This window comes from Anabrus simplex, chromosome 1 (assembly GCF_040414725.1).
Source record: "Anabrus simplex isolate iqAnaSimp1 chromosome 1, ASM4041472v1, whole genome shotgun sequence".
Lineage (NCBI taxonomy): Eukaryota > Metazoa > Arthropoda > Insecta > Orthoptera > Tettigoniidae > Anabrus > Anabrus simplex.
In genome coordinates this window covers 933,219,031-933,241,445 of record NC_090265.1, presented here as the reverse complement: position 1 = coordinate 933,241,445, position 22,415 = coordinate 933,219,031, and the positions used below count along the sequence as shown (strand labels likewise).

At 40.9% G+C, this 22,415-nt stretch overlaps 1 protein-coding gene across 1 annotated transcript in view; it reads right to left on the bottom strand.

The window, feature by feature from the left end:
- The window catches only part of rdgC (retinal degeneration C), a 1,179,561-nt gene that overhangs the window by 562,741 nt on the left and 594,405 nt on the right, over positions 1 to 22,415 (bottom strand). The gene's annotated exons all lie outside the window — the stretch shown is intronic.

The following is a 22,415-nucleotide window of genomic DNA, read 5'->3' as shown; positions in this document are numbered from 1 at the left end:
CGAAGGAAATAAGGAGTTACTATCGTCCGAATCAGCGAAGTCGTCCCGGATGTTCTCCAAGGTTTCAGACAACTAACGCTTTCAAGGGTGAGTTGAACTTTTTGTATACGTCTTAGATAATTTGAAATGCATAACAGCATAACTACACCTCAATACTTTGTAAGTCATTTCAGAATTATTGATGTTCAAATCTTTTCAGCCATTAAATTAGCTCCCTCTATTCAAATATTCCTGGACTGTACACACATAGCACACGAAAGGGAATAATTCAAAGGTCATTCTGGCAACTGGAAGTGTTAGAGAATTTACTTCATGTACGTTTTGTATATTGCAGCACCCGCTTATTGTATTAACGCGAGCAGCGCGGTTCATCCATAGCTACAGTAGCGCAGTCTGCCGCCATCGCTTATTAACTACGAGGAAGCACTCACTACCTCTTTCCATACGCTATGCTTGCACCTTGCAATATTCACCCATGGCCAGTGGGCAGTTATGATCGGTATTCGAATGTTAAAAGCTTAGCCTAAAATAGCGAAAAATCGCATATATATCCCATAATGGCAAACGACATCACGTACAAGTGTTAAGGTATTAGCCCCAGTTAAGAATTGTTGGTATATTTAAAACACTGACGTTAGTTGAACCTTAAAGCTTGAAGTTATTTTCATGAAATGAAAACTAGAAATAATTCATGCAGTAGAGGGTTAAAGAAGCCATAAATCTTACCTACGGCCTTTGGATACGATTAGGGCACGCTAGCTGCCACAGGACAGGTACTAGCACTTATTATTTTATTTTTACTTTTTTACAATTTGCTTTACGTCGCTCCGACACAAATAGGTCTTACGGCGACGATGGGACAGGAACGGGCTAGGAGCGGGAAGGAAGCGGCCGTGTCCTTAATTAAGGTACAGCCCCAGCATTTGCCTGGTGTGAAAATGGGAAACCACGGGAAACCATCTTCAGGGAGGTTACTTTATAACATGTATTGTAATGAAGACATTTTCACATATTAACAATTCTATTCTTGAAAAACGTTCAGAAATGTGTGTACAAATATTTTAAATTCGAGAATGAAAAATATTCAGCGAATGATATTAATACAATAATAGAGTATCTCAGGCAAAACAATGTGCCCGTTCGCATCTCGTAGACCAACAACAAAATGGCGGCGTAGGAAGGTATGGCCCATGCGATCTACTAAGGCAATGAACTTCGTATCAATGCAACGTATAGGAGGCTATATACGTCACGGAAAGGATAGGTTTCGAAGACACTGGAGAACAGTAGAGGCTCATTTGAATTGTTTTAAAAAAAATACAGTAGCGGGTGAATTGTTTAACGAGACTCTAAAAAATTACTTTCATGTAGACAAGACGCAGATGCGAGCAGATCTACATATTCCAAGAATAGATTTGCCTACTGAAGAAGAATATTAATTATATATATTCGCGACAGCATATAATTAAAGTATTCATCGCTGTATGCCAGTAGATGAGCCGAGAAAAAAATATAAATATATAAATTTTGGTGATATACGACGGATTTGGAATATCAAGTAGCAACGTAACGATCGAAAGAATCGGAATTCACCATTGTGAAATATTTAATAACTACACACGAGAAGAGTATAACTACCGTAGCAGTAAAAAAAAATAATTATTTACGGAGAAAACTTTTTACAGAAAGAAAAACTTTAACGATTATTTTAAATAACAGAGAATGCAGAATATCATGACTAATTACTAATTACTAATTACTAATTCATTGTCAACAGATACATGATGATGACTGTCTGCTAATTCATCAAGATGGACCGAACTGGGGATATGTACCGTCGAATCAGATGACCAGGCGGAGATTATTGGACAGACCAACCAGTGGAGATGATGACGTTGGATGAGCATCGGCCAGCCGAAAGACCGGATGATACGAAGTGGTCTGACGAGCTATGTAACCAGCAGATGACCGCGAATGTCCAGTTCAGACAGAGATCCAGTTCCAATCTGAGGGTCTAGCAGCAAGTGAAGGACGGAGCAACCACCAGACCAGATGTAGCAACTGACGAGCTAAGTCCATACTTTTCTATAGTAGAGTAGTTTCTTGCAATCTGCACCCTCAATCTATTTTGGCATGTGCTGAGAGTTTGGTGATTTATGAAGTAATTAAGAACGCGTGTGTAATATAAGTAATGTGTGAAATACTTAAGATTTTAAAATTAGATGGAAGTGATGAATTAGAATGACAATATGACATATACTGGATACTGCACTAGCACATCGTCAGTGGAAATAATATCCGATAAGAGAAAGGTATGTTACTTGAGTAGAGCTAGAATCAATGAGTCTAAGTTACTAGTAAAGGTTCGATTAATCTCGTTTTACCTGAGTATAATTTACGTCACAAATTACCTGCGCAATACGATGATCATTGACAAATTAAGTATTCCTTTCGTCAGAGAAAGAGGGCATATGAATTCATATTACTGTTATTAAAAATAGAGGTTATTGACTGCGTATTTTGCTAAGCAATTCTTGAATATTTAGCATATGGTTTCGGAGTTATGGCTATATGCATGCGGCTAAATGGAAGCCGATAGGATGTTAAAGTATCGACGGTAGTGTATTGAAATGTGATTATATATTGATGAATGGTTTAAGTGAAGAGATTTAGTTATGTTCTACGGGAAGTGTAAGAATTGCAATTTGACGTGTTAATGATTTATTAGTAATATAAGGTGAGTTTCTATGCCATGTTTGAAAATATACGTCAAGAAGAGAATTCCGCGCAGATGACCATTTCAAGGTAAGGTAAACATGAATTATGTAGAATTGTGTATCGTGACAGTGATATTGTGTTTGACTTGGGTGAATAACAGGTACTGCGTAAGAGAGAGTGTTCTTATATATGATGCAATAGACTCATGATTGATTATATATCTAGTATTTCGTGGAGCGGTGATCTTACAGGTTGATATGAAATACCTGCATTCTATACTATCCATACACGTTCAGTAGCACGTATATAAATGAAATATTGAGACAGTGCAGATCATAAGAGTACATTGAGCCACTAATAGATGAGTGTGTAGATTAGAAACTATTCGAAGAGTTAGTTAGATTTTTTTTTATTTCTACTCAGATAAATTTGATTTTAACTCAGTATATAAAAATGAAGAATATTACAATGGTTAGTTAGGAGCCAGATATCGTAGGCACGAGGGTGGTATTGCTTTAGCTCGTAAGTCGTTACTTGTTCACACTAGAAAGATATTACCTAACACTCGGAGTTCAAACCTATGAAAGACTTTAACTTATGAATGGAAGGTCGGTGAACACTGCCACAATTTAATACACGCGAAAGTGTATACTTGGGAAACATGTCACATATGTTGTGAGGATAACTTTAATAATTAACAGAGCAGTATTTACAATATGAAAATTTTATTTGATTCCTTGAATGCTCAATGATCGCAAATATTATTAAAAAAATGTAATACTTTCGGAACATGGCTACGAAGGTTCACATGTGTATTTATTGGAATTTGAACTTATAAATGAGAGAATGTTAGCATTTTTTTTAAGTTCCACTATTTTATCTTAAATGAGCCAGCGCTGACTCTAACTTATTTTCAAATGATGAGATAACACGGAATTAATACTACCCAGATTTCACTATATCTCGAACATTAATTTTTGTCAATAAATAATCTTATATATTTTCTTTAGTATGTGACTGAGTTATGATTTCTGTTCTGGTAACGTTTAGAGTTAAGTTAGTTGTTAAGTTTTCTAGATGTAAGCAATCGACAAGTTCTTACAAACGAAATGCGAGATGATTTCTAGATATCGGTCGTCATTCTCGTGGATATTGATACTCCCATCACGAGTACCCCAGCGGCCAATTTCTCTTCCGAAACCACGTTAAATAATTACATATGAAATCTCAGATTTTATGGGCGGAAAAAGGATACCCTGAGAAGAATTAATGAGCTACCGGGATAATCTTGCACTGACCGTTGCAAGAGCGGGTGCAACAATAAGGATTGCTAGTCCATCTATACAAAAACCACTATCTAAAATGTACACCCCACTTCATATTATACCACTTATCGTAGCCGCAATGCACTATATGTACGGCATAGTGGTTTCTACAAATAGTCTGTCTGTCTGTCTGTCTGTCTGTCTGTCTGTCTGTCTGTCTGTCTATCTGTCTGTTAGGTCATCAGCCCAGAGGCTGGTTGGATCCCCAAATAGCATCACCAAAGGCTATGCAGTTATAGGGAAACCACAAAAACCAATGGCAGAGCCCAAATGAGGCGTACTAGGCAAGATGAGGAGTGAGGTAGTTTGCCATTGCTTTCCTCACTGGGCCAGACAGTGTTATTGTAGCACAACTAACCCTATGAGCAACGCCTTTTAGGACACTCAGACACACTGGTTGTGCTCTGAATGTCATTAATCAGCACCACCCATACCCCAGCAGCTTCCATATTGTCACAGCCATGGATGATACTGGGACTTCAGTGGAAGCTACACTTTGCTCTGGCCTGTGCCAAGAGATGGATGCAAAAATACTGTATCCGTCAAGAAATGACAGCAGGCAGCAAAAAATAGTATCAGACATATAGTAATTTAAACGCCAACGTTTTACCTCTGAATGTGAAATGGGAAAATTTAAGTCATGGCGCAGGAAACACAAAATAATTAATGCTGTAAGTCTACGCTTGTTCAGGGTTATCTAATTCGAACGTTGGGTTTTCTAACTATTAATTACCAGACTTGCTAACATTGAGCACTTAATGTACCGATGATTAGTGTTGTGACCTGGTAGGTATATTTATAAATTATAACTTTAACTTTTATTCCGTATTGAAGTGCAATTATAAGAAATAAATTGACAAGATATATCACATCAGTCTTGGGACTAGTTTCAGCCACTCAGTGGCTAGCCATGTAAACGAGGGAGTGGATAAGTAACAAGCACTGACTTGCTGTACGAAGCAGACAATGTAAACATAGTGGTTGTATTAACGCGAGCGTTCAGGTCAGATAACCCTGCTTCCTCCAGCATGTCGGTGTTTGTTCTACATCAGACATTAGAGATTTACTTCTTTGCCCGAGGTCCTAAGTCAACTTAAAGACATCATATTATCACAAGAAGACCATAACCATAATTTTTGTTATCAGATGTATTTTAATGTTATAATTATTCCTACAGCATTGTCTTTGTCTGGTATACATACAGAAATGGACAGAAGTGTTCATACCCCAATCCATTCAAAACAAAATGCTTTATTGCTGGACCAATACGGAGTACAGAACAAAATTACAAATCCAAACGTATACCTTGTAGAGCAGTGTACATTAAAAAGCACAAAATAAACTGGAAGTACATAACAAAGCAACAAATTCGTACTCCATGACACTACTTGTCTGGACATAAGTATTCATACCGTATCACAGAAGAGTTCACAACTCAATGAAGAAACAGATATTACCAACTCGATCAGTGGCGCGTTTATTTGACTTTCCTGTATATTATTTCTTTTAACTTGCTGGGCATTGCGAACACCAGTGTCCGTGTTAGTTCAGCTGAAATGTTCCCCCATTCTTGTTGTAGTAACTGTTTCAAGTGTGCTTTACTTGTTATGTGGTATTGTTTAGTCTGGACTCCAATTCACTCCATAGATGTTCGATAGGGTTTGTATCCGGAGACTGGGGAGGTGTTTTTAATGTGTGCGGCGTGTTGTAGAGTTCCCGCAAACGAACAATATCCGCTGTATATTTGGGGTCATTGTCGTGTTGGAAGTAAAACTCATTAGCAATCCCAAGCTTTTCGGCGCTTTTGCGAATGTTTTCTTTCAGGATGTTCAAATATTGAAATCTGTCCGTAGTCCCCTCTATAACTACCAACTTCCCGACAACTGAAGCGGCCATTGAGCGCCACACCATAACCCCAACCCGCCGTGCTTCATAGTGGTAACGAGGTTCTGCTCATCGAGCTCTGTGTTAGGGCGTCTCCACACTAAAATGCGGCCATCACTTCGGAAAATATTAAATTTACTCTCATCTGTAAACATTACTATCGACCAAAACACATTATCTTTCCCCACATATTCTTTTGCAAATTATAGTCTCTTCCGTCGATCCACTTTCGTTATTTGCGGTTTCTTTCTTGGGGCCCTTGATCGATACCCAGCACGATGAAGGACCCTCGTTACTGTTTTGTGTGAAACTGCGTGATGGAAATATTCTGCCAGCTGCGATGCTATTGCTAAAGATGTAGTGTGTGTTGTTTTTTGATTGTGGTTGCTATGAACCTTTCTTCTTGTGCGATCCGTTTCTTTGGACGTCCAAATATTTTCTTGCTTATAAGAACATCCTGTCCTTTTAACCTTTTTATAATGCTTTGCACAGTTAGTTTACTTCTTCTAATGATGTTTCCGATCTCGGAATAAAATTTTTCTTGGCGGCGAAGGCGTAGAATAAGTCATCTCTCTTCAACAGACGTTCCCCTCGTTTTCCTCGCCATTATACTAGTGCCGTCTCTGAACAGCTGATCAGTCCGTCTTTGTCTGCATCTACTACACAACTAATGCCACGGAACAACACAGGTTTCTGTTTACTCGTTCAAACATCATTTTTACACGTAAGATATGAATACATATGTCCAGACAAGTAGTGTCATGGAGTACGCATTTGTTGCTTTGTTGTGTACTGTTATTTACTTCCAGTTTATTTTGTGCTTTGTAATCATCACTGCTGTACAAGGTATACGTTTGAGTTTGTAATTTTGATCTGTACTCCGTTATGGTCCAGCAATAAAGCATTTTGTATTGGGTGGGTAGGAGTATGCATACTTTTGTCCATGTCTGTATGTTTCAGTTATCACATAATCTGTTAAATTTTATTTTGCTTAAGATGGCCACTAAGTGGCTGAAACTAGTCCTAAGACTAATGTCATATTATTTACTTGACATATTGTATTGGCAGGAATATTCAAATGACATAATTCATCCGTAAGTAACTTTGGTGGTGTCAGAGAAGAAGTCCTATAATCGATAAATGAGGCCAAGGGATATATTACTTACTCGCGTATTGTTTTCATGTTATCATCGAAATGATTCTGGATACTGGACGCTGGATTCAATATATCTGGCAATATTTTACTGCAATTATTATAATGTATTAACTGTTTAGTCAGCTGAGGTCACCGGGACATCATTAAACTAGTACTGACGTTGTAGTCCAAAGATGGGTTACGTGGCTCATAGGAGATGCGACAGCCCTACAAGAAGAGTGTAGCTTACAAAAGCTCATAGGAGATAAATACAGTCCTACAAAATACCATGAGTAATTGTTGTTCATTCTTTCCTTTTTAATTGCAACAAGGAAGTTCACAGTTGGTGATTTGGAGAAATATTATAAAACAGTCCGGACTGTTGTAGCCTCTTTTCATACAATGTGAGCAGGAATTAAGGAGTATGAGGGAAGAGTTGGACAGCTTCGGAGAGATAATTAGGATTCTAAGGGAGGACAGGAATGAGCTACATATTCCTCAGATCTATTAAGTTGTTTGCTGTTCATTACAGCGTCAGAATTACATCCGTGTACAATTATACAGGGTGAAGCGAAATTCGCGCACTCGGGCGTCGCAGCGCGACTCCTTACATGTCAGCAATATAAAAATGTCTCTCATAAAAGTTCGTCCTGTGAGTATATCCGGGAAAAAAAGGACGTTGAAAAGTGGCAATCTGGCAACACTGTAACCACATGTAGGGTAACTACGTCTGTCAGCACATAATAGCCGTGCGGTACAATTGGTGCAGTGGATAGAGTTTTGGGTTAACATGCAGGAGATCGAGGGGTATACCCTTCAAACTGAAAAGAGTTACAACTAAATCGATTAACTGTTCGGTTCAACTGTCAGCATCATCGCAGCAACTAAGTTCACAGTTGGTGATATAAAGAAATGTCATTAAGCAGTGTTTAACATGATAAAAAATACTGTATTTCTAACACACCTGATAGTTGTAGCCTCTTGTCATACAATTTGTGAGTAAAACACACACCCATTCAGTGCTGCACACACAACAAAAAGGGAAGCCGGATATTTGATGAAGATCAATGAGACCATTTGACGACTATCTCCACCAGACGGATCATTATTTCCATCATATAACTCTATGTTTTCCTGACCTTTCCATCAATTTAACCTTTTTCAGGATTGAAATTCTTCCCAGTGACAAAATGTAATTTCAGTGAAATTTTACTTCCTGGAAGGATTCAAAGTGATTACCATCCTCATAAAGATATATATATATATATATATATATATATATATATATATATATTTTTAAATTGGCATTTAAAACGGGTCATTGATAGTGAACACGTTCAACTGAAAGATGCATTATCTAATTTTACTCTATTTCCTTCAGAGTGAAAATTATATTAATATATGTAAATGGCATTTGTTGAGGTGTAGGGAATGTGAATGAGAACAGGATTTTTTTTTTACGTCGCGCCGACACAGATAGGTCTTATGGCGGCGATGGGATAAGAAAGGGCTAAGGGCGGGAAGGAAGCGGCCGTGGCCTTAATTAAGGTTCAGCCCCAGAATTTGCCCAGTGTGGAAAACATTAAGTACGATAATTTAACTCACTCGCTACCAAGCCAAGTAGATTTTACAGGCCGCCGTTCTCTCAAACATCGCCGAGCCCGTAGTTTTTACAGGGTTACTCATTTAAACGAATGTCATTTTGCTAAGCTGTGTTTCTGCGGGTCTGGACACCGGGGGATTATGCCTCGTAATTTTACTAACTATGCTGAGTAAGAGATGACACTCCAGTTGACATATTGTAGAGGCTACGCCTTTCGCATGACTGTGTTATCGCGCCACTTTACGCGCGCGCTGAACGGAAATGGAAGCTCTCCAAAGTTTATCGCGGCATGATATTGAGGATTATTTTGCTAATATATATGACGATGTGGATGATTTGAAATATGAGGAATTAGACGCTGGTATATTTGAAGGTATGTGCCTGAAATATACTCTATAATAAGCCCGGTATAAAAAAATAATGAGCGTTTACAAAACAGTGCAATTTCCTCCACAATTTCACACTTCTCTCTGCAGGCGGGTTGTACTGAATGCGCTGATCACTCCAGGCTTATGCATAGTCAGTGGTTTGCAACAAAGAAGTATGCTGCTAGGATATGCCTCGTTTACAGCGCGAGAAGTAAGAAATGAAGCGAGAAAGCTTCTCGTAAAGGAGACACGTCACCAGTGTGAGCTGTGCGGTGTCCGGCTCCACGGCTAAATGGTTAGCGTGCTGGCCTTTGGTCACAGGGGTCCCGGGTTCGATTCCCGGCAGGGTCGGGGATTTTAACCATAATTGGTTAATTTCGCTGGCACGGGGACTGGATGTATGTGTCGTCTTCATCCTTATTTCATCCTCATCACGACACGCAGGTCGCCTACGGGAGTCAAATCAAGAGGACTGCATCTGGCGAGCCGAACTTGTCCTCGGACACTCCCGGCACTAAAAGCCATACGCCATTTCATTTAAACAGTGCGGTATTGCGCTTTGTATGGAGCCATGCTTCGAAATTTATCACACGAAGAAACAATATAATTCCGTGTAGTATTTTACCTAAAAGTAACATTCAGTGGTGTACAACATGCTATGAATTCTATCCATGGTGATTACCGGCTTCACGGTGTAGGGGTAGCATGCCTGCCTGTTACTCGGAGGCCCCGGGTTCGATTTCCGATTTATCTGGTTCTGAGGGCTAGGTGGAGGTTCACTCATGTATGTTGTATGTTTGGTATTCAGCCCGAAGGCTGGTTTGATCCTCTGCAGCTCCTCCAACAGCTGCCATAAATAGCCTAGGCGTCACTGAAGAGGCTACTAGGGAAATGAGGAGTGAGGTAGTTTCCCGTTACTTTCCTCACCGAGCCAGCAGTTGCTATTACATATCAGTCTGCCAAGCCCACTGAAATGCATGCACCAACTGACGCTATAAGCGATAGTTTCACACCATTCATAACAGGGACTGGCTGCATAAGGAATGGTATTACTATCATCACTCATACCTCAGTCACATTCATGTCGTCAAAGCGAAGGATGAGACTGAGACAGGTGAATGAAAGTACCAAATTTGATATAGCCCATACCAGAAGACATAGTGAACTGTAAACACTACATCGCTAGCAAAGGCATCAACTCATCATAGTAATTACAATTGAGGAGCTATCTGACGGTGACATGGCGGCCTCGGTCTAGAAAGCCAAGAATAACAGCCGGGAGGATTCTTCATGCTGACCATACAGCACCTCGTAATCTGCAGGCCTTCGGGCAGAGCAGCGGCCGCAAGGTAGGCCATGGCCCTCCGGGGCTGTTGCGTCATGGGTTTAATGATAAGAGAAGTGTACAGTTTTATGAAGAGCGATCCTTTGATGGATATGTTTGTGACATTTACGTAAAATTTGTGCTTTATTGGAAATTATACCAGGGACACCTTCCCTGGCTATTTAAACTGCGCGCCTTCTCCACGGCCCCCTATGCCAACGGACTTCAACTTTTAAAATCCCAAAGACCTCCTTATTATACGGTTAGACGGCTCCACCATCGACTTGTTAGCGCACTCTAATGCCTAGAAACAAATTAATTAACAAATTAACAAATACTTTCGATGATGGTAAACCTTGTTTTTTGAGGATTGTTTTTTAGTGTACCGAAGTTGTCAACACTTTAGCTTGTTCTTCCCCTATTGTAATCTACCTATCAGATTCTTGTAAATATGTTCTCTAGAAAATAAAATCCGGGGGTTGTGTAGGGTAATTCAGCCTATAAGCAAAGTGTAGTTCCAATTTAATCTGGAAGCTTCCCCTACGGAACTATAAATGCAGGGCATTTCAGGGTCGTCTTGTCTGAATTGCTCCAGTGGTTAAGAGTGCGACTTGGCGGAGGCCTAGGGAGGCAGGGGCGCGGCCTTCTTGAGGAAGATCTAGTTATACAAGGTAATGGCAGAATTTTACCTAAACATGTGGGGTAGTTTGAGGGGAAAGTCTCAGCCATTTTCTTTTAATGTAATTTTGTAATTTGGTGGTTTAAATGTAGGATTTTCGATGAAGTCTGAAGACTCTAGTTCTGTTCCCTACTCTTAAATATGTAATGTAAGGGAAACGCGAATGGTGACACTGCTGTCTCCCATTCAACCTTTCAATTCAGTGACTAAAGATTTCATCCCCTAAATTTTGTAAAGCTTGTCTCGGCTTTATATATTCCTCCTTTAGTCACTCAGTTTAGTATTGGATTATCCTCTGTATCATTGGGCGTTAAGCCCACTTTGGTTTCTAGAAATTTCTATGAGGAGTGCTGGTGTTTAGCCTCCTTGCCTTTTGTTGTTGGCCGGTTATATGCAACCTTTCCTTTTTACTCTTAAGGTCGTGTAATATGGGTAATTATGCCCCTGTTTATTGTTCACAGGGTAACTGTTTCTTCTTTTTAACAGTGACTAATATTATTGTTGAGCAATGATAAGCAGAATATGGGGCAACCGTGTATGAAAACTTTGAAGTGGGGTCACCGGATGGGTTGCCTAGTGTAATTTTAAGTGTGGTATAAGAAACTGATTGTGTCTTCGAGACTATACTCTTGTATTTTGGACCTCAGACTCCTGTGAAGTGTACCTGCTATGAGCAAACCTTGCTCTTTCAAAATATTGTACTCGCCAGCAGAAAGTTTGCTCTTTTCTATGTAATTTAGGGACTTGGTATTTATTCCGAGTTTTGTACCTGATTCAGGACTTCTAAGTCCAAGACATAGTTGGAGCTAACGAGCTCGTTACTAACCTTTTCAATTGTTCTTTGTTTCTCTATTAGAGCCAACGGCCGTAGCCGCGTTGAAACACCGAATTCCGTGAGATCTCCGAAGTTAAGCAACATTGGGCGTGGTCAAGATTTGGATGGCTTGCCACGCGCTGTTGGTGGGGGGTAAGGGAATGGAGGAGCGGAAAGGAACTGGCCACCCTACCGTACGTAAACTCCGGCTCAGGCACACCTCCGCGGAGGTTCGGGCCTGATTTCGGGCAGAATACATCCTTGCCTTTACCTCTCTATTAGATTTCCTAATCCCTCAATTTCATGAAAAGAAAGATATAAAATTTCCAAATTTGTTATACTAAAAGTTGCTGTAAGTAATTGCATGTCCAGCCATTCAGCCCAGGTGCTTCCTATTCTCTGTGAACTACGGGAAATCTGTAACAGAAATAATTTTGTTTTTTTATTTATGCGCTATTGTCCGCCTCTGTGGTGTAGTGGTTAGTGTGATTAGCTGCCACCCCCGGAGGCCCGGGTTCGACTCCCGGCTCTGCCACAACATTTGAAAAGTGGTACGAGGACTGGAACGGGATCCACTCAGCCTCGGGAGGTCAGCTGAGTAGGGGTGGGTTCGATTCCCACCTCAGCCATCCTGGAAGTGGTTTTCTGTGGTTTCCCACTTCTCCTCCAGGCAAATCTGGGATGGTACCTAACTTAAGGCCACGGCCGCTTCCTTCGCTCTTCCCACCAAGGCCCCTGTTCAGCTTAGCTGGTGAGGCCGCCTGGGCGAGTTACTGGCCATTCTCCCCAGTTGTATCCTCCGACCCAATGTCTCACGCTCCAGGACACTGCCCTTGAGGCGATAGAGGTAAGATCCCTCGCTGGGTCTGAGGGAAAAGCCAACCCTGAACGGTAAACAGATTAAGAAGATGATGTATGTGCTATTGCAGAAGAATAGACCTCGAAATAATATAAATGTCATTAAAGTTTGTAGCATATTGTAATTACAACACCAAATAGATTTAAATATCGCAGAAAATGCCTAGATTCCATAACTATGGTCTGGTAGTGAGAGTGTTATTATAATTTGTTCAGATGTTGAAGGATGGCTAAATAGTGGTTTTTTTGAATCCTGGAATATTCTACCGGAACTGGAGTATTTTTCGTAGAGACAGGATATATTCGATAGCAATGGGAGTATTCATACCGGCGAAAGAAGAAAGTTAAGGATGAGAAACACGAAATTCTAATTTCTTTGGGTTATACAGACCTAGAAGCGGTGACACCGACGCTTATGTGGAATTATTTGATTAGATAATTACCTATGTGGCCAAAGACACAGAAATGAACGTGATTGTAGCAGGGGATCTCAAATTATCAGGTGTTAACTAAGAAAGCAATGAGAACGACAGAAAGCACGCTCAACAAATGGAAAATAAGTTCATTTGGGAAGGGTTGATGTATCAGAAAGTAATGAAACTAAAGAAAGGGAAGAATATTCTAGGTGTGGTGCTGATAAAACCAGATGAGCTCTACAGAGGGACTGAAGAGATAGGCAGTATACGTGAACACGAAGCTGTTTTTGTCGTAGTTAAAAAATAAAGACGATAAAAAACAGGATTATTACACTATACGAAATTATTGATAAGAGAGACATGGGGGTGTTTAAGAAAAGTTATTATGATCCGTGTAAAATAGTAATTAAACATGTTAATAGCATATGGGATGGGTTTAAAGCCATTTTGAGGAGTGTAGAAATAGGTATGTACCTTTAAATGTGGTCAAGAACGGTGAAGACCCACGATATTACATCATAGGAATAAAGAGATTAAGGAGATGAAAGTTAAATAGGAATAGAATAGAATAGAAGTAAAAAGAAATTGAAGGATCTTATCAAAAATTGAATTTATAGAAAGAAATCGGGTAAAGGTAACATGATGGCAAGCATAATTGGCAGTCGGATGAATGTTAGTGAAAAATAGAAGGGTTTGTATAGCTACTGGAAAAACAGAATCCAGAAAGGACATTCCAGAAATCATTAACTAACAAGAGGAGAGTGTATTTATAGAATTATTTTATTTAGGAAAGAAGTGGCACGATTTTTTATAAGTTCTCAACCAAATCCTTGATCTACCTTTCTCCTTTTGTGCTGTAAAGAATCATTGCGACTGAACAAATTCCTTGTTGCGACTGCACGTTCACAATGACTAGAACAGAATGACGTGTCGACTCAACGAATGTGTCTGCCTTTCATCGCGAGGAGCTTATATGTGGCGTCGACCGCCGCGCTGCATGCAATGTGTTCTGTTCCACTTGATCACGTAGATTGGTGTGTCGAGTCGACGATCGGCTCGATCGTAAACCGCTCCGTCCAATTTCAGCGTAAAGAGACTGGCAATAGCTACGTGTCTGGCAAATTTATTTTCATCTAAAGCTCCAAATCTTGAAATAATCTTTAAAAAGAAATTCTGAATTGCACTTCTAATTTTTTAAATGGACTGCTTTGTATCCTCAGCCGTATTGTTTTGATTTCTTAAAATCATTCACTACCTCACATAAAAAACGTTCAGTACCAGAATCTAAGTGAATACCGTTTCAACACTTAACTGTTGCCGGTCCAACTGATATTACACGTTGTTACCTTTTAATACATTCTCCCTATAACTGTTGCTTGTACTATGATTAGGCTACTACCTTTTCAGTCCATGGTCACTGGCAACCATTATGTGATAGTGGACGTTAAAATCAAATGTAAAACAAACACTGCACGATAGACGGTGTTGCTGTGCAGTCTGTACAAGCATTCTCTTTTTGACTTGTGTCATGCTGAGTGGTTCAGACTGTAGAGCAGGGCCTCTCAAACGCCCAAAATCTCACGCGTGCAAACCGATGCGCAGAGGCTCCGTGCATCGGTCCGACTCGGCTCAACTCAGCTTCACTCGGATGGTTTAGTGTGTTGAGAGATATGGAGCGTTCGGTGATAGACGGATTGTTTATCAGTGAAATAGATAAGCGCAAAACAATTACATAATAATGGAGCAACCTGTTTCGAATAAAGCAAAGACTTCCGAAAGTCCATTTCAATCGAACTGGAAACTTCCGTATTTTTTCCTCAGTCATGACGATAAAGCCATATGATTAATCCGTGGACAATAATTATGCGATCATCAAAAATATATATTTTTCAATACAACGGCTTTGTTCGAATTCTACGAGAATTTGTCGAAGGAAGATTTTCCTAAGCTGCATGGAGAAGCAGCTAAGATTATTTCTATGTTTGGTTCCACATGCATATGTGAAAGTTTTTCTATTTTGACTTGTACGAAAACTAGATTGCGTGCACCGGTGTATGCACCCTGAGGTGCCCTGCGGTACAACAATTTCTTTCTGAACTCAAGTTGATGGGTTCTATCTTAAAGTGCTCAAGTACGTTCGCATTGTGTCAGCAGATTTATCGACATGTAAAAGAACTCCTGAACAAAACAAAAGAAACGTAGTTCTACAGCCCTCGTGGGCTTTGGCTTACCAAGCGACCGTTGCTCTCAGACTGAAGGCCCGCTGATTACGAGGTGACACGTGGTCATTGCGATTAATCCTCTCGGCCGAAGGTATACAGTGGTGCAACTAAATTTGTAAGAACTAACATTAGCCCCAGGATTTGAACCAAGGATCTCCGAATCATTAATCCTTCCATTTCCATCGGCTAGAAAGATGGGTAAGTAAATTTAATTTCCGGTGGCACCGGCAGTTCAGCAAGCTTCTAACTTAATATTAGTTTCCAAACCAAACCCAATCCAACCCCATGGTGTAACAGCCCCGAAGAGCCATGGCCTATCAAGTGACCGCTGCTCAGTCCGAAGGCCTGCAGATTACGAGGTGTCGTGTGGTCAGCACGACGAATACTCTCTGCGATTATTCTTGGCTTTCTACACCTGGGTCGCAATCTCACCGTCGGATAGTTCCTCAATTGTAATCACGTAGGCTGAGTGTACCTTGAACCAGCCCTCAGATCCAGATAAAAATCCTGACCTGGTCGGGAATGGAACCTGCGGCTTCCGGGTAAGAGGCAGACACTTTGGCACGTTATCCCTACACCGCGAGGCCGGAAATATTAGTTTTCATCTCATACATATTCTCTATAGTTCAAGAAATGTTAACATTCAGAAGGTAATTACACACTCTATTCACCCGATTAGAAAGTTAATTGCGACTGCTGGATTCCACACTATCACTGCAACTACAAAGAGATTCCCAATTGAGCCAGCGTGTAGCCTCAGCACAGACAAATCACTGTGTCTGCTGATCCAAAAGTGAAATCTCACTGACCGAAAGGTATGTGTACAGGACAGGAATCCATCCACGTTGCCAGTGGAGATTCCGTATTGTGAACCCCGCGACCTGAATTCACAGAATTCCCGTCATGCCAACAAAAGGATTAAAAACTCGAATTTTTGATCCGAACTACCAGAAAATCTGCTATTACTGCGTGTGAAATATCCATGAGAGTTCTAGGAGATAGTGTTGATTGGTTCCGTTCTGGACAACATGTAGACTAGGCGTCTGTCATCATCAGTTTGGTATTCTACATACTGTAGTTACTATGATCACTCAAGACGAATGATGAAGTAGTGCGTTAAGCTGTAGTCTAGATGTTAAAACACGGGTTTCCCATCTGACCTTGGTTCAACTAGAATCTCTGTCATAATTTGTAAGAATCACTCGAAGATCTACAACAGAATATGAATAGAAAAGATAATAATAGTAATTATATTTGCTCAATGCCTCTTCAATTGCTACAGACTTTAAAAAGACGCCCGGATTTCGAGATTTTTCCGTAAGGTTTTCTTAATGTGACGGAAGCAAACGACATGAAACTGTTACACTTTTTCACGCTGAATGCCACCAATCTCAGCAGAGTTAGAAACCCCTCTTATCTTAAAAATCTGACCTAACCCCACGGCACTACAGCCCTTGCAGGGCCTTGACCTACCAAGCAACCGCAGCTCATCTCGAAGGCCTGCATATTACAAGGTGTCGTGTGGTCAGCACGACGAATCCTCTCGGCGATTATTCTTGGCTTTCTAGACCGGAGCCGCTACCTACCGTCCGATAGCTCCTCAATTCTAATCACGTAGGCTGAGTGAACCTCGAATCAGCCCTTAGATTCAGGTAAAAGTCCCTGGCCTGGCCGGGAATCGAACCCGGGGCCTCTGGGTAAGAGATAGGCACGCTACCCCTATATCACGGGGCCGGCCCCCTTCTATCTTAGGGGTAACAATGTAATAACCAGCATTCTCTGCCACTGAAGTCGTCCTCTAAAATGAGAAGGTAAATAGCAAGAATTCCAACCTACGTCTTTCAGATTTTATCCACTTCATCTACAGATTGGGATGGCAATTAATTTTTCCAGTGAGCTCGCTTCCTTTCCTATTCTAATAATAATAATAATAATAATAATAATAACAACAACTACTTATACGATTTTCGGAGACATAGAGGTGCCGGAATTTAGTCCCGCAGGAGTTCTTTTTCATGCCAGTAAATTTACCGACACGAGGCTGACGTATTTGAGCACCTTCAAATACCACCGGAATGAGCCAAATTCGAACCTGCCAAGTTGGAGTCAGAAGGCCAGCGCCTCAACCGTCTGAGCCACTCAGACCGGCTTTCCCTATTCTAGCCTCAATTATTTGCAAATACGGACTTGCAGTCAGACACAATATTTACGTAGACTATTAGACAGAGTTTACACACACACACACACACACACACACACACACACACACACACACACACACACACACACACACACACACACACACACACACACACAGATATATATATGAAGTCATTGTGCTGGTTGTTATTGTTCTAAGGTATGAAAGAGTGGGACTAACTGTAAGAACACCGAACTCTATCACGAGTCCCTTACAAGAAGCAACATCTACCTTATAGTTGGAGTTGTTTGATTTTTTAAGCTTAGAAGATCATGAACGTGAACTCGGAGGTACTAAAACAAGGACTAGAGACGAAGAAAACCAAGAAAGGTAATACAAGTATGAATGAAAGTAGTCTGGAATGGAAGGAACTGTCATGAAAGGTGGGAAACTGAAGGAGTATTTAGGTTTCATATGCCTTCTATAGTTGGGATCGGTAAGTAATAGCAGAAGACCATTAGAGGAAGAAGATGAAAATAGAAATGAGAATGGTAGGACTTACAAAGAAGCGTGGAAGTTATTTCTATCCCTCCAGAAAATGAACTGCACATCCACGTCGTGGGAGATGGACAACGTTATGAAATAAGAGATTGTCTCTAGGGATGAAATACAGTACATTGGGGGCTAGGTGTGTCCCAAGACCGCTACAGAAGGTGTAAAGGTCTTACGGAAACCCCGAAAATTAATGGTGAACGGGGCTCTGGCGAAGATTATGCTGCCGTTTACTATAAGAAGTTGGTTTTCTGAAGTCAGAAGAAAACCCTGGTCAAAAATTACCTAGCGCTCCCGGTTGGGGGTTGGACATACAAACAGCAACGCTACCATCTTAAAGAATCATTCATTACGGAAGCCAAATGCAGTAAAAGCTGGGCGGATGTATCAATTAAACGACTAAGTCAATGGAAGAGAAATACGAAACAGTTTTTATCGACATGGAATGTGAGAACACTGGGTAAGCCTGATGCATTACAACTGTAGTAGTGCTCATTTCCATCCTACATAGGGTGAACCGGATATATGAGCGTTAGAGTGTTGGTCATACTGATAAATAACTGGGGGAAAATAATTAAATAGGTCGCGCCGCTGTCATTTTATCAGCTGTTGAAGTTAGCCAATCAGATCGCTTCGAGGGCGACTTCAGATGGGCTTTTGCAAGGCGGTGTTGCTAAATCTTCCCGTGGCTTATGATCGGCTTGAGCGTGCCGATAGAAGAAATAAACTTCTCCAGGGGAGGAACTTGAACAAGGACCTCCCTACTAATAGGCTCGGCGAATAGCAGGCAAACTACGGTGGCATTGGTTGAAATCCACGGTTTGTTAGTGTTTGATGCTCATTTCTTCGCATGGCTCTCAAGCCCGTCCAAGCCAAGTGCACATTTAGCAACACCGCGAAGCGATCTGATTGGCTAACTTCAGCAGCTGATAAAATTACAACTGCGCGAGATATCGACGTAATGTTTTCACATTACTTACCAGTATGACGAACGTTCAAACGCTCATATATTCCGTTCACGTTGTTTCCGACCGCCCTGTGTATCCGGGCAATATTTTCACTCTTTCTATGTTTGAAGTCATCAAAACCTGACTACTTTTTCCCTCTTGTTTGCTCTGTAGGAAGCTATAATTCATTGTCATTTTACCTTACCAGCTAGTGATTACTGTCACTGTTCGGATCAGGTCAGATTTTCATTCCTAGAAAGATTCTGGAGAAAAGTTATGACTATAACGTGGGTGTGCATCAGGTGTTTATTGTTTTCAAGCAAGCATTTGACAACATCAAAAGGGATCAGCTATGGTTAGCGAGGGTACTACGCAAACTCGTAAGACTGGCTCCGAGGGACAGTGTGCCAGATGATGGTTGAAGATGAATTTGCAAATTATTTTGTGGTTAGCCAAGGAAAACGACAGGATGATACACTCTACACTCTACTATTCAATCCACAAACCTGCTACGCAGGCGTAGCAGGGGGAGAGGTGATACTCCCACGTGGCGCGTCCCAGGTGGCGGATAGGGGGGTCCTAACCGGCTTGCCGGCGGACTTGAGGGAAATAAAATACCTCTCGCGGACCAAACACACAACCCCCTGTGGGTGGGGGACGCAGACGAAGAATACACCCACGGTATCCCCTGCCTGTCGTAAGAGGCGACTAAAAAGGGCGACCAAAGAATGACTGTCTTGCAACCATGAAACTACTTGTGATTAGTACCACCACGCGGAGAACATCAATGGTCGCTTTTACTTGCGCGTAGTACCACTATATTATGTACCAAATAGGTTTGTGATTAGTAGCAAACAGGAGCACCGTGCGGTCGGCTTTTGCAGTAGCCTACCTGTGATTAGTACCACCATATGAGCGGGACCATGGGATGTTAGCTACCAAGGTTCTGCCTTGCCTATGATTAGTACCCACTGTATGAAGAACACCACGGGATAGGGGAAGGTCCCTGTGGTTAGTACTCTTATGTGCTGAACACCATAGGGTTGCGTTGCCTGTAAATGGCGCCGCAATGTGAGAAAAACCATAGGTCTGTAGTATATGTTGAATTTCATAACCTGTGAGTAGTACCATAATGTGTGGAATACCGCGAGTATCTGCTACTTTGATTAGTACCGCAGCATGGCAAATACCATGGTTCTACATTCCTAGCAATAAGTACCGTTATGAGGGGCCGACAACTTGGATTTTGGACCCCCTTTAGACTGCAAGCATCATCGATTCAATGTTATGCTATAGCAGCAGTCCCTTGGTCAGTAATCATATTGTTTTACGTCAGAATCTGTGAATGTAAGGCTTGCGGATCGCATCCACTGATTGTTTTAAATTCATCTCCATCCATTCATTCTTCGTCCACACGTTTTGAATTCTGGTCAGTGGAGAATTTTGGACTTTTAATTTTTAATTCCATTTCGTCTCATTTCGTACCATTAGGGGCCGATGACCTCGATGTTAGGCCCCTTTAAACAGCAAGCATCATCATCATCATCATCATCATCATCATCATCATCATAATCTACTATTCAATATCGTAATAAGGAGCGCCACGGGAAAAGTACAACGGAGGTACCGGGAGGAGCGGTATTTAATCGGAATTAGTCAACATTTTGTGTATGAAGCTGGTCTAGGCGTGTTATTTATAAGAAGACGGGATATTGAAGAAACATTGAAAAAAGGTGATAGAACCTTTCTCTTATAAGAATTTACTATATCGTGCAGCAAGAGGAATACAAATCAGTATGCAGCATGAAGTTATATCGTTCTTAGCTTCTCAACATGGTAGCGGTGTTCAAATACCGACCAATTTACGTAAGAGAGTTAAATTCAAGTCCATATGGTTAAATTTCGATCTACCGTAAAACTGGAGGTCCCGTGTCTTCAATCACGATATCAACATTCATGTTGGGCCTATAGATCGCGTAAAATAAATCTATTTCTCTGTCATTTGTAACAGTGCAACTGAACATCAAAATTAACAAATTGACAATCAAAATTACGTTAAATGAAAGTGCCTGCGTATTGCTTTTACAACTTGCTTTATGTCGCACTGGCACAGACAGGTTTTATGGCGACAATAGGATAGGACTAGGAGTTGGGAGGAAACGACCGTGGCCTTAATTAAGGTACACCACGAGCGTATGCCTGGTGTGAAAATGGGAAACCACGGAAAACCATCTTCAAGGCATCCGACAGTGGGGTTCGAAACCACTACCTTCCGAATACAAGCTGATGGCTACATGACCCAAACTGTGCTGCCACTTGCTCGGTACCTGCATATTGTAGATGACGACATACATTATTATTATTATTATTATATTCACGTGAAACCTATAAGCTTTCTATTGAATATGAGTTAACGAATGACACGTCATCTTGCAGTTACGTGTTAATTTCACTGTTCCACTGTGACTTAATGAGACACAAGTTAGCTTCATGATCTGCAATTACACTAGTGAAATTTCTTTTACAAGGCGCCATATTCGACATAGAGAACAATATATTTTCCAGGCGTTCATAATCCTGCTTTCTTGGTCAGGATTTATCTAGCTATCTTCATAACATGTAGTAGTTGTTTATTTCTACTCCGAAAACGTAACTTGATACTATACGGTTCAATATTGATGTGTGACAAGACGACATAATATTGTATCTTGGAAACAAAGGCTAGGAAGGGAATGAGGTAAAACACGTAAATGGTTTCCTGTGGACATTGTAACAGGAAATGGGATCTTACTCAAAGCACTTAGCATGAAAGGCGGGACATTACATGATATGTCAATGGTTACTCGCGGTGTTTAATATATATAATGGCTTACTAAATGTAAATATAGTAATAAAGTATTACGCTAATGTTTCTGCGTGGTGACATTAGCGTCACACGCACAGCCACGCCCTGGAGGTACAAGGGCGTGTAGCCAGCATATCTGATCTCAACACGGTGGTGTACTGACCGTAACACCGATTAACATTAGGAAGTGCTAATGCCGCAAGGCGATGCTGAATTTATTGCCTTGTGGAAGGAACTTGGAACAACGTGAACATTAGTCCTGTGTACTAAGTATATGTGACATCTACTGTACAACCTGTGTGGCTGTACATTTCCTGACAAAAAGTGAAAATCTAAACCCCAAATACAAATCATGTAATGTTGCCTCGTAAGGACTTCTAAGAGAGTAGTGTGTTCATTACCAAGGCCAAGGCCTCACCAAACCACCTCCAGAAATAAATTTTTAATAAACCTCTGAACCGAAGGCCAGTACGTTTACTATTCAGCCAACGAGTCGGAGCATATATTTGGGAGAATGGATTACTGAAAATTGCAATGAAAATATATCAGTGGATTCAGGAATTCAGAAAATGGAAGTTGCTTTCC